We start from the raw sequence: 13,013 nt of genomic DNA, 5'->3' as shown, positions 1-13,013 counted from the left end.
CGATCTTTCCTGGCAATATTCCTTTCGAATTTCATATCCCCTCATCTCTCACCATCAAAAATTGACTTGCTCCTGAATGTCTTACAATCTTAAGTTATTAACCTTTATATTTTTGAACCAGAAAGCAGTTAATTATTTCGGTGGGATGGCATGCAAATGGAGCTGAGGCCAAGAAAGATCAGCCATGATATTGCTGAATGGCAGAGTCGGCTTGAAAGGCCACATAGCCTATTCTTGCTCCTGGTTCTTATGGTCTCAACTTCTTTGAGAAAGTAAAGAAACAAGCTCTGGAATCTCCCACAACAGGAAAATCATTCACAAATTCTGCCTCTTTCGACTCCTCGGGATATATTGGTTTACAGCGAATCAACCATGACTATTCCAAATATCAGAAGGATACAGGCCTTGGTCAACAAACTTATCCCAAAAAAGGCAATCAACTTATTGCCGTTGTTAGTCTTATAAATCTCGTTGAAATCCTTCCAACGAATTAGCATCCTTCAGTGTGCATGCTGGCCACTTCAATTTGGCTCCAATACAAAAGATTAACTTGCCCAAACTGCATTTAATTCGACATATTTCTTTTTCACAATTTACTTTCCGGAAAATCTTTGTGATATCATGAAATGTACCAATAGTAACTTCCGTCTTCGTTCAAATATTTACAAACAGCTGAAAAGCTTTGAACCCACAGCGCTGATCTCTGTTTTCACAACGTGCCAGATATCCCACCAGCTTGATAAAAATGCCAATTTATTCTTCTCCTCGTTTTCGTGTAGCCAAGTCAATCTTCTTTCAAAGACAATGTTTTATTGGCAATCCCAATAATGTTTAATTTTCGCAATAGCTTTTGATCTGGAGTTTTTGACGTGATTTCTTTTCTGAAAAGCGGTGTAAAACATATCAACTTACTCCCATTTAGCACTTATTCAAATAAGTCCAATAAATTAGTTGATTATGATTTTAATTAACAAAACCATGTTCATTGTGTCTACAAACCTGGAACATACCCAAGTGCCCAATCACAACGCCATTAGTATTAAAGCTTCTAAAGTTTACACATAGCAGATGTTAATGTAAATACTCAATGTTTGTACGTTCTGCAGGTATTAATAAATAAATGATTCACATTATGTGTTTAACAATCCAAAGAAATCTTTCACGAATCTAATTAGTTTTGTAAAGTTAAAAATGATCTACAGAAAGCTTACTGTATTTTCCTTTGGAGAATATTGGGACGAAATCCATCAGAATACAAGACATTGTTAATTTGGAGTTTCAATAACCCGCTGTGACATGTAGTCAGCTAACTTTATGTAGCTATGTGATTGCCCATGCAAAGAGTGCACATCAAATGTAAAACGCGAACAAAAAATTACCGCAAATGTTGATGGTTAACAGATGTTCTGTTGAATTATCACCAATCAACACACTTCAATTTCCTCACGCCACCTCTCATAAGTTGGACAGAAAGCCATCGAATCTCATTGAGAGAGATGAACGATCATAATCCTTCCCTTTTGCTGTTACAGCCTTGAACATGCCTTACCAGAGACATTCCATCATGCACTGCTCTAAGGGCAACTCAGTTTCTGGTATTTTCCCCTCTTTGATTCTATCGACCAAAGTGAACTGTTCCCCATTGATTGTTCTTTGACATATTTTGCCAACAATTATCTTATCAAGTCTTCTGTGGAGAATTTGAACAGTTCCATGACCTCTTATGTCATATAATTAGAAAATTTTTTTCTGGATTAATTAAACTTCTCTAATTATTCGGTGAACACAAAATCTGAAAACCACAGCGCAATGGAACTAGCTGATGGCTTTGCAACTGCACGTTGTATATCCCTCAGCTGGGCTTTTTGCAGTTGATTTAAATGCAAAGACGCATTTCATGTATTGTTTTGAATGCTCTGCCTCAATATTTGTTGATCGTCACTCCCAGTTTGTTGCAATTAAGTTGCTTATTCTGACCTGCCCGAATTGTGATCAGATAGGATCCTAATGTGTAGCAAAATTGAATATTTCTTCTCAATAATTTTTGTAACTAACGGTTCCTTTCATTTGGAGAGCGTGAAGACTGCAGACCAGAGTCAAAGACTGTGGTGCTGTAAAAGTACAGCAAAAAATGCAGCAATAATATCAATGCAGTTACTTCGCACAGATAGCAAAAAAAAAAGCACAATGCAGGAAGAGAACCTTCGCCCATCATGCCGCTGCCAAACGCGATACCATTTAAAATTAATCCTGCCTGTCCGAGCATGGTCCATACTCCTCTATTTTCTGTCTTTACATACTTCTGTTTAAATATGTATTAGATGTTTGCTATCGTATCATTTTCTATCACTTCAGATACTCGAGAGTGTCAGGCCTGTTGAACCCTTCTGTGTAAATTAGAAAACGTAGCTTGTTGGACATGGAGTTCCGGAGAATGTACGAACAAGAATAGTGGACTGGCTAAGCAAGAGAAAACATACTAGAGGGAAGTGGTTGTTTTGCTGACTGAAGATCAGTGGTGAGTGAGGTACCACACGAAACGATGTTGTGCCCACACATATTGATGATTCATGTAAATGATTTCGAGTAGAAGGACGAGATTGCTCCTGACAATCAACTGAGTCGAAAGCCAAACTGTGCAGAGTATGTGGAGTGTCTGCAGAGAGAGTTCAATAGAGAAGCGAGTGTGCAAGGTTTTAGCTGATGGTGTACCATGTTGGTAAATATGTGGTTATCCATTTCGGAAATAAAAATCGTCGATCAGAGTACTATTTAATGGAGAAATTTGCAGCATGCTGTTGTGCAGTAGGACTGAGTAGTTCTGGTATATGAATCGCTGCAAGTTGATTTTGCAGGGGCAACAGTTAATCTGGAAGGCAAACTAAATGTCTGCTTTCCTTGCACGAGGGATTGAAATTAAAAACAGAGAGGTTCTCGTACAATTAAAGGGGTTACTTCTGATGCCACACCTGGAATATTCTGTAAATTCTGACCTCCATACTTTGGGAAAGATGCACTGGCTTTGGAAGTGGTGCAGAGGAGGCTCACCAGATTGATTCCACCAATGAGAGCGTTGCTATATGAGGAGAAGTTGAGCCACCTGTGACTTTGTCACTAAAATTTCCAAGAATGAGAGCGTGTATTCCAGAAACATACGCAATCTTGGCAGGGATAGATAAGAGAGAGGCTGGCAATTTGTTTCTGATTGTGGTTGAGACACGGGTTCCGTGACATGGTTTCAAGATTAGGGGGAGTAGGTTTCGGCAAGCTAAATCTCTTCCATTCCACAGAGAGTTGTGATCCGATGAATTTTTCGAGCCCTGGAAGCAGCAGATAGCCAGGTGGCTGGAACAACACAGCAAACAAGACAGCATCAGGAAGGGGAGAAGTCAACTTTTCGGATGTAATGCTTCTTCAGAACGTTTCACCACTCCTCATGCTACCGATTTGTTATGTTCTACCAGCATCCTGCCTTACAACTTTGGATTCCAACATCTGCATTTGTATTTTGTGTCGGACGAAGGAAGCAGGAGAGTCAGCTCCATTATTCAAGACACAGTTGGATAGGTTTTTGCATGGGAGGGAAATTGACGTTTATGGGGATAATGCTGGTCGGAGTTGAGATGAAGAATAGATCAACCATGATCTTAATGAGTGTTGTAGCAAGTTCGTTTGGACAAATTGTCTACACCTGCTTCTATTACCATGAAATACCCCTTTCAAATGTTCCTGTTCTCAAATAAGAACTACGCCCCCCAAGGATTTGACATTTCGCTCATCGGGAAAAACAGCATTTGCCAACCATGTCCATGACTCTAAAAACTGTTCTTTTTTTTCTGTCAGGGTGTCCCTCAGCTTCCAATGTTTCAGTAACTCTAAATTTGTTCTACCTCTCCTGGTACATCATTCACTCCAGTCCAGATCACGTTGTGCTCATCCTCTTTTATACCCTGTACAAAACATTCCCGCCCTTCCTTTGGGGTGAATACAAGAACGATACACAATACTGCAAACGTGACTGAAATATACAGCTTGGTAAAAAGAATGACTGCAGATGCTGGAAACCAAATTCTGGATTAGTGTTGCTGGAAGAGCACAGCAGTTCAGGCAGCATCCAAGGAGCTTCGAGATCGACGTTTCGGGCAAAAGCCCTTCATCAGGAATAAAAGCTGCAAAGTCAACGTTGGCACGTAATGGCCCAGCAATCAAAACTTTAATTACAGTCAACCCACAATTATTATATTAGTATACATCTTCCAACTTCATTTCCACTTATGCAAGTTCTTTATTAAGCGTGAAATATATGAAACTTCCTTAAATTTCATATTACCTCAATGGTTTCTTCGAGAGGCAAACATGGAAACGATAAAGTAATCTCTGCCTTCAATAATTCTGAATGTGCACGGCAACAGAACAAGCACTGATCATTGTAATACTGCACTGCTGACGTTTTAGCGCATCAAAAATAATCTATTGCTCCTTCTCTATGCTTTTTGGCCTGTCAGCCAATTATCAAAAAATATCAACATTTTGGACGACGTGATCGACTGTGTTAAAGCATGCTAAGCAAAGAAAGCCAGTTTCATTTGAAATGCTGCACTTATGTTTCAGCAGCGCCAAATGGGCAAGAACTTGTCACAACCTCATGTGGTATCAACGAAAGTTCACGAAGCTAGAAATAATAGAACTGGGAGAAAAACATCATGCTGACAAGGAAGGAATACTTTGTGAGTTTGCTGGATGTCAGTAACAGGAAACCCAGAACAAAACAGTAGGTGTTTCTCAGACGGGTATCGTGTGAGGAAATGTCTTTACTGCAACATCAAACATATTCCCGCCACGACAATGTGAGAAATTTTGATGATTTCTGAGTAAGGAACAACGCTCATTAAGATTCAATTCATTTCAGATCATAGAGTTTCCACATATGTGTGCAGCAATGCATGAAAAATATCCAGGTTATGTGTACTAAATAATAACAATCATTCCAATGAAAATAGGGCGGGAGAAAATAGAAATCTCCAACAAGTCACGTTTCATTCGCTTAACTGTATCAGTTGCCCAATCTGATTAATCATCTCCAGGAATTGCACAAGCAGAAACTGCGTCCGACATCAATTGCTCCAATAGTGAGGAAATATTACCACATACTTGAAATAATTGATGTCCTGTTAATGTCTTTTCCGAACGTGCTCCAAACATAATGTACCAAGAACGTTTGTTCTCTTCTACTGTGGAAACTTGTAAATGTAAAACTCATGACGCATATAATCAGTATTCGTTGATATATCTTAGTGTTCTCCTGTCTGGTTGTCGAAAGTGAAGACTTCATATCCGAGGATGGTGCAAATGAGTTGGGGGATGGAATGCGGAATGTGGAAATTGGTAGTTGTTGGCATTGAGTGGTGAGGCTGTTGCAGTTGTGCCGTCGTGGTGGGGGATGTTGTTGCAGAATTTTAAACATTGCACTGTGACGTGGACTGTTCCTGTTTCGTCTGGTGGAGAAATGCTGAGTTCCTCTATGAAGACTTTAGTTTCGTGTTCGAAACTGAGGGTTCCTTGTGCATTCGTTTCAGGCTACCTTCGACACAGCCACAGAGATTCGCAAAACAGATTCCGTTCCCTGACATGATTGGCCATTCAGGTATGTTTGTTTGTGTACCTTCGGAATGTATTGAAGTTTTCAATGCGACAACTACGCAGGATGCGGGTGCATAGGATAATCTGAAGGTGTGGATCAAATGTCATAAATCAATCTGTTGAGTTGACCGTTGTATTATTTGACCGCATCAGCAATTGCTCTCTTTTGTGTTTCTGGTTGTTTAGTTGTCAGTATGCTTGTTTGCAGTAGTTCATTCTATTCTGTGCGACGATGGATTATGCAGTGTTTGATGACGATGCTGCGTTTGATCTTGTGTTGAGGTAACATCCTGCGCTATCTTGTGAGTGCAGCTAATGGATTTGGCGTTGCTATACCTGCTGACAGCTTGTAAGTCGATAACAAGCCAAGAACAGCAATGTTCCAGAGGTGTCCAACACGACTCTTACTTTTTTGGTCGCTGTACTGCGCAACTCTCTATCGAATATGTTGCTTTCGTTGGGCTTTCTCCCTATTGTGCTCGCTGCTAACGTCTTGTAGCTTGTGGAAGAATTCCCAAAGCCTCATTCATCTGTTGAATTCATCTGTCAGGAGACCAATGGGTTGCAATTTGGTCGTGGGGCAAAAATTAAGTCCTCAGCTGCAAAACTCGTTTTCGACTGTTTGATGGGTTTAGTCATGCTACTTATAATGGATTCCCGTGTGATGGTACTAGTTTCAAAACAGAAGATGGTGGTAACGCCAAATTTCTGCAGTTTCCTGTTCTAGGCGTGTATGGAGGTGGTACGGTTCCGTTGATCCGTCTGCTTCACAGTGTCATATAGCTGGTCCACTGTATCCTGAGCGCATGCTGAAAATATCGACTCCACCTCGATTTCAAAGTTGCAGATTCTGCTGCAGAGCTGGTGCACGAGATAGTTGAGGTGTATTGGAGATTTACAACGGCAGCGTTACCGAGTTTACTCCGTGATGCAGGTCAATTGAGTCGGTTTGCGATTTGTAGTCCAAGATCATCCCAACGCCTTCACTTCCTGCAATGATACAAGTGCCAAATCATAAAGAGACCATCGTTCAAAACGAAGTAACCCCCCACCCCCCCCCACCCCCCCCCCCCCCCCCCCCCCCGCCGCCAGCGTTCACGGCAACTTTGACAATCGCACCACATGCTGCCATGGTATCATTTGCAAGCCATGTCAAATCCTCGACATGGATATCAGCATCAGACGCGGAATCACCACGCTTCACGTAAACATGAAGTTATTCTTGTGACTCTGTCAATGTAATCTACCATTATACACTGCAAGCAACGATCGTCCAAGGCATGTTATATTGGAGAGACCATGCAGGCATTAAGACAACGGATGAATGGACACAGAACAACAATTGCCAGGCAGACATCACCCCTCCCAGTCGGAGAGCACTTCAGCAGTAAAGGACATTCAGCCTCTGATCTTTAGGTAAACTTTCACCAAGGCTGTCTTCCAGACCCAGAACAATGTACATTCATATTACAATACGAATCTTAGGTTCGTATCAACCTGTATGCGATCCCCGCATACGTTTGTTTATCTGAAATATCATCCTTCCAGTCCTGTTTTGAATTATCAACTTGATAACTGATTATGATTTCTCAAGCTTAATCAATTTATACAGTTTTGGATGAGCGTTATTTTGGTTAGACTCTCGGCTATTTCAGTTCTTTGGTATGGCTTTAGCATCGCCTTATTTTTAATATTATTCTAATTATGTATCTGCCTCAATTAATCAGTCATTCTTTTGCTTGTTATTCTGCTAGTAAGACTTCACGCACAGCGCCTCAAATTTTTAATCACCAATAGTGACGTTACATTCAACTCACTGACACTCCAATCATACCATTTGTATGAACATTTCTCTGCTATTAAATTGTGTGCCTGTATGCTTCTCACTCAATTCACCAAATGAAAGAGGAGCGCTTAGAAAGCGTGTGATTTCAAAGAATTCTTTCGGCGTAAACCTGGTGTATTCTGACTTCGGACCCTGTTCACCTCAGCCCCAAACCGGCAGCTCTAAGTCATGGCTTCAAATCAGTGTGATTATTTGGACTGCAGCATTATGCATGAAGAGTTCTAAAACTATTTGATGGACGAATTTCCAAGAAGATATCAATAAATGTAATTGCAAACGGTGAGGCGTGTTTCTTTTGTAAACAAAACACGATATTTGGCACTGCAAGCGTTGGGTCGATCTCTCCATAACAATGATTTGCTGAGAGTTCAATCTTGGGAATGAAATTAAAATTCTTCAAGTTTGTGACAAATTGCAGAGATTGTCCTTAAATGTACATGGTGCGACATTAACGTCGAATAACGTCGACATTAACTGATATTATCTTTATGGAACTGAACAAGTAGAATTGATGTTGGGTATGAAAAACCGTTGACAACGTTTTAGATTTCATAGATTTTTTTTGGAGTTTTGGGACACTGAACAATTCGTTTTTTTATTCACACATTTCTGCTGCATCTCTCAATATTGTACTGGTTTATTGATGGAGGGTAAATTTCCAAATTGTTTGCATATATAAAAAAGAAAAGGCTTTAACTATAGAACATAGAACATAGAACAATACAGCACAGAACAGGCCCTTCGGCCCACGATGTTGTGCCGAACTTCTAACCTAGATTAAGTACCCAACCATGTACCTATCCAAATGCCGCTTAAAGGTCGCCAATGATTCCGACTCTTCCACTCCCACGGGCAGCGCATTCCATGCCCCCACCACTCTCTGGGTAAAGAACCCACCCGTGACATCTCCCCTATACCTTCCACCCTTCACCTTAAATTTATGTCCCCTTGTAACACTCTGTTGTACCCGGGGAAAAAGTTTCTGACTGTCTACTCTATCTATTCCTCTGATATCTTATAAACCTCTATCAAGTCACCCCTCATCCTTCGCCGTTCCAACGAAAAAAGGCCGAGAACTCTCAACCTATCCTAGTACGACTTCCTCTCCATTCCAGGCAACATCCTGGTAAATCTTCTCTGCACCCTCTCCAAAGCTTCCACATCTTTCCTAAGGTGAGGCGACCAGAACTGCACACAGTACTCCAACTGTGGCCTAACCAAAGACCTGTACAGCTGCAACATCACTTCACGACTCTTGAATTCAATCCCTCTGCTAATGAACGATAATACTCCATAGGCCTTCTTACAAACTCTATCCACCTGAGTGGCAACCTTCAAAGATCTATGTACATAGACCCCAAGATCCCTCTGTTCCTCCACCTGACTAAGAACCCTACCATTAACCCTGTATTCCGCATTCTTATTTGTTCTTCCAAAATGGACAACCTCACACTTGGCAGGGTTGAAATCCATCTGCCACTCCTCAGCCCAGCTCTGCATCATATCTAAGTCCCTCTGCAGCCGACAACAGCCCTCCTCACTGTCCACAACTCCACCTATCTTCGTATCATCTGCAACTATGCTTCACCGATCGCTGTCACTACAATGTTGTTTATTCATGCCACCTCGACACATTGAATGACAGATTGACATTTTCATTTCTTTGATTAATTAACATTTTGACAAGGTTCAAATCATTTTGCAACAACCTTTGAAAACAATCTGCAAACACGAAATGGAACGTCCCCTATTGGGAGGTTTCTATGGGCCTCTGAATAGTTCCAGAGAGTTACAGGAAAAGACCGCAAGGATGATTCTCGAAGGATCAAGAGTGATAGAGTTGTTGCTATGGGGGACATCAAATTCCAAAATATTGAATGGGAATACGATAATTCAAGTAATTTAAATGGTTACTGTGTGTCCTTTGTACGTATGTACCTGTCAGACAGGGAGCAAGTTGTCGAGCACAGGAGCCATGGTATACTGAGGAAGCTGAATCTCTTCTCAAGGAGAAGAAGAATGCTTATGTTCGGATGAGATGTGAAGACTCATGAAGGCTGAGAGTTACAAGGTAGCCGGGAAATACATAAAGACAGAGCTAAGACGAGCTGGAAGGGGACAGGAGCAGTTATTGGCAGATAGGATCAGGGAAAACCCGAAAACTTTCTCACCGTGTACAAGAGGTAAAAGAGTGATTGGCGTGAGATTAGATCCAATTAAAGACATTAGTGGGAAGTTGTGCATGGAGCCAGAGGAGATAAGGTCAGTGCTGATTGAGAGATTATCGTCAGTATTCACACTGGGAAAAGACAATGTGGTCGAGCACAATACTGAGAAACAGGCTCCTTAACTAAATGGGATAGAGTTTCACGAGGAGGAACTGTTAAAAATTCTGGAATGTGTGAAAACAGATAAATTCCCTGGGCCTGAGGGGACCTATCCTTGGAATCGTTGGGATTCCAGGGAGGAGATCGTCAAAAATTTGGCTTTGATGTTTATGTCGTCATTGTCTACAGGAACAGGACCAGAAGACAGGAGGATAGTGAACGTTTTTCCCTTTTTCAAGAATGGGTATAGAGACAACTCTGGTAATTGGAAACCAGTGAGCCTTATTTCGATTCTAGGTAAAGTGTTGTAAAAGCTTATACGTGACAGAATTTATAATCATTTCTATAGAAACAAATTGATTATGGATAGTCAACGGTTTTGTGAAGGGTAGGTCGTGCCTCACAGACATTATGTGTTCTTTGACTGGGTGACCACACAGGTGCATGAGGGAAAAGCTGTCGATGTGGTGTATATAGATTTCAGTCAAGTCTACTGCACATAATAGACAGTCTTTGGATGAGGTGATTTAGCAATTTGGATCATAAATTGGCGAACTGAATGAAGACAGAGCGTGGTGGTTGAAAGAAAGTGTTCATGCTGGAGATTAGTTACTCGTAGTGTATGTTATGAACCTTTTGGGTCCACTGCTATTTGTCATTTTTAGAAACATCATAATGAGGGCATAAAAGGAAGGGTTAACAAATTTGCGATGACACTAAGCTCAGTACATTTGTGCGTGGTGCTGAAGGATGTTGCTGTTATAGAGGGACATAGATAAGCAGCAGAGCTTTGCTGAGAAGTGGCAAATGGAGTATAATGAAGAAAAGTGTGTGGTGACTAACTTTGGAAGGGGTAACAGAAATGCAGACTACTGGGCAGATGGTAGTGTTGATGAGAAGAGAGATCTCAGTGTTCATGTACATGTATCTCTCAAATTTGCTACCCAGTTTGATAGGGCTCATAAGAAGGCGATGTTAACTATTATAAGTAGTGAGGTCGAGTTTCGAAACCATGAGGACATGTTGCAGCTGTACAATGAACTGATGCAGCCGCACTTGGAATATTGTGTGCAGTTTTGGTCAATGCATTATAGGAAGGATGTGGAAGCTTTGTAAAGGCTTCAGAGGAGATTTAGGAGGATATTGCCTGATTTGGAAGGAAAGTCTGACAAGGAAAATTTGAGGGACTTGTGCCTGTTTTCGTCAGGGAGACGATGTTTGGGAGGTTGCTTAATTGAGACAGACAAGTTCATCAGAGTTTTAGATCGGGTGGACAGTGAGACCCTATTTCCTTGAATGGACCTGGCATGTAAGAGGGTGCATAGCTTCAAATGGAATGTTGATAGATCTGGGCAGATGTCAGAGGTAGTTTCTTTACTCAGAGAGTACTAATGGGGTGAAACGCATTGCCTGCAACAGTTGCAGACTCTACAACTTTCCGGGCAATTAAATGGTTATTGCACAGGCATACAGACGAGAATGCAACAGTGTCGTTTCAATGGGCTTCAGATTGCATTCACACGGCAGCGCAACATCGAGGTCTGAAGGGCCAGTACTGCACTATGATATTCAATTATCTATTTTAGTATTAAATGGTAAGGGAAGTTGAATTTTGCATTTCGCTGAATGCACTTGATCAGCAATCATGTTGTTTTTCGATCGAATATACGAAATCTGTTTGTTCATTGAGCAGATTTAACGTCAGGCTCATTGGTGTTTATTGATTCACGAGGGAATTTGTATATTCTGTTTATACTGTACTGGAAGAGTTTCAACCTGCCCTTGCTCCGTGAATACAAATGTTTGTCTCCTTTACTGATCAGGACCAATGACTTCCATAATGAAAAGTGAGAAAAATTATGTGCAACGTAGTTTTTTTATTAAATTACCAGATAAGAAGCAAACTTTTTAAAGTTCAAGAGATTTACTATCCTTTGCTTGCTGTTGTTGCTGTTCCTTGTAAGTGTTCATTTTGCTCTATTATTCATATAAAAATGTTACTCTGAATTATCACATTAAGTCGTCAGATGCGGTGTTGGCTTATTTTAATCAAGTTCATTAGTTTGGATTGAAAAATTAATCTTGCTTGATTTTACAGTGAGAAAAATTTCCATTTTCACTTCAGATTTAATCAAGAGACAATTCATAACATTAACCACTTTACGCAGCCGTAGTGTGTTTCACAAAATCAATTTCTGATATGAACTAACAGACTTTGACGCTACTAAAAAAACAACTCGCTATTAAGACATTCTTTCAATATATGTGAAAATATTTAATCTCAAGTCATTCACGATCTATCTATTTTAACCATGTCTTTTCTAACATTTCATTCACGGGTGAATGGAAAATTTCTATGAATTCTCTTGCAATTTGATAAAAATTTCTTCATCTTCCAGGAAGAGACCTCGTTTGCAATGCATTAATTTCGGCGATTTGACTCATAATTTATGTTGTGTTAATAATCAAAAATGCTGTCAATAGCGTTTCGGAAGTTGCAACTAAAAACTGAACTTACACATAATATGACTGAGGTAGAGCTGAATGTATTGAGAAATGATCAGAACAGTGATTGATAGGAATACCGTTGTAGCAAAAGGCAGAGTGAAAATGTGTTTAAATGAGTCCAACTCTTGCCTCAGTTCAGAATGAAGTACGCAGAATCATTTTCCATTTCATATGAGAAAGCGGCTAAACAAATGAATTGGTCAGTGACCATGTAGATATTGTTGATCCAAACAACACGAGTATGTAGAGCTAGTGAAGTAGTCCCGTCGAGAACACAGTGTGCATGTGGCGCGTATGATCAAGTGAAAAAAACGATCTGAAGTGCTAGTGAGCTAGTACAAGCAACCGACTGACGACAATTTTACGAATTTAATCTGCACATCCCTGCAATTGTTTTGAAAGGATTAAAGAAAGGAACGTTGATATGTGGCTCAGAATATTGAAAATAGGTGAAGTAAATAATGCGCTGACAAAGCTGGTTATTTGGGAGGAGTTAAACAATTCACTTGCTAAAATAATGAAAAATCATGTAGAAAAGCAAAGACTTCAAGTAAAGCTGCGGAAAGTTTGGCTTTCGACAACAATTTCATACTGGAAATTGGTATCGAAATAGAAAGGAGAAATCTTCAGCTGTTGACGGAAACGGCATCTCCGTGAACATAGCAAAGATCGTTTCGCACAGAGTTAAAAAG

This window comes from Chiloscyllium plagiosum, unplaced genomic scaffold (genome assembly GCF_037043375.1).
Source record: "Chiloscyllium plagiosum isolate Xiang-an unplaced genomic scaffold, Cpla_swu_hap1 HiC_scaffold_37, whole genome shotgun sequence".
NCBI lineage: Eukaryota > Metazoa > Chordata > Chondrichthyes > Orectolobiformes > Hemiscylliidae > Chiloscyllium > Chiloscyllium plagiosum.
The sequence above is the reverse complement of the archived record's forward strand: the minus strand, read 5'-3'. Positions refer to the sequence as shown.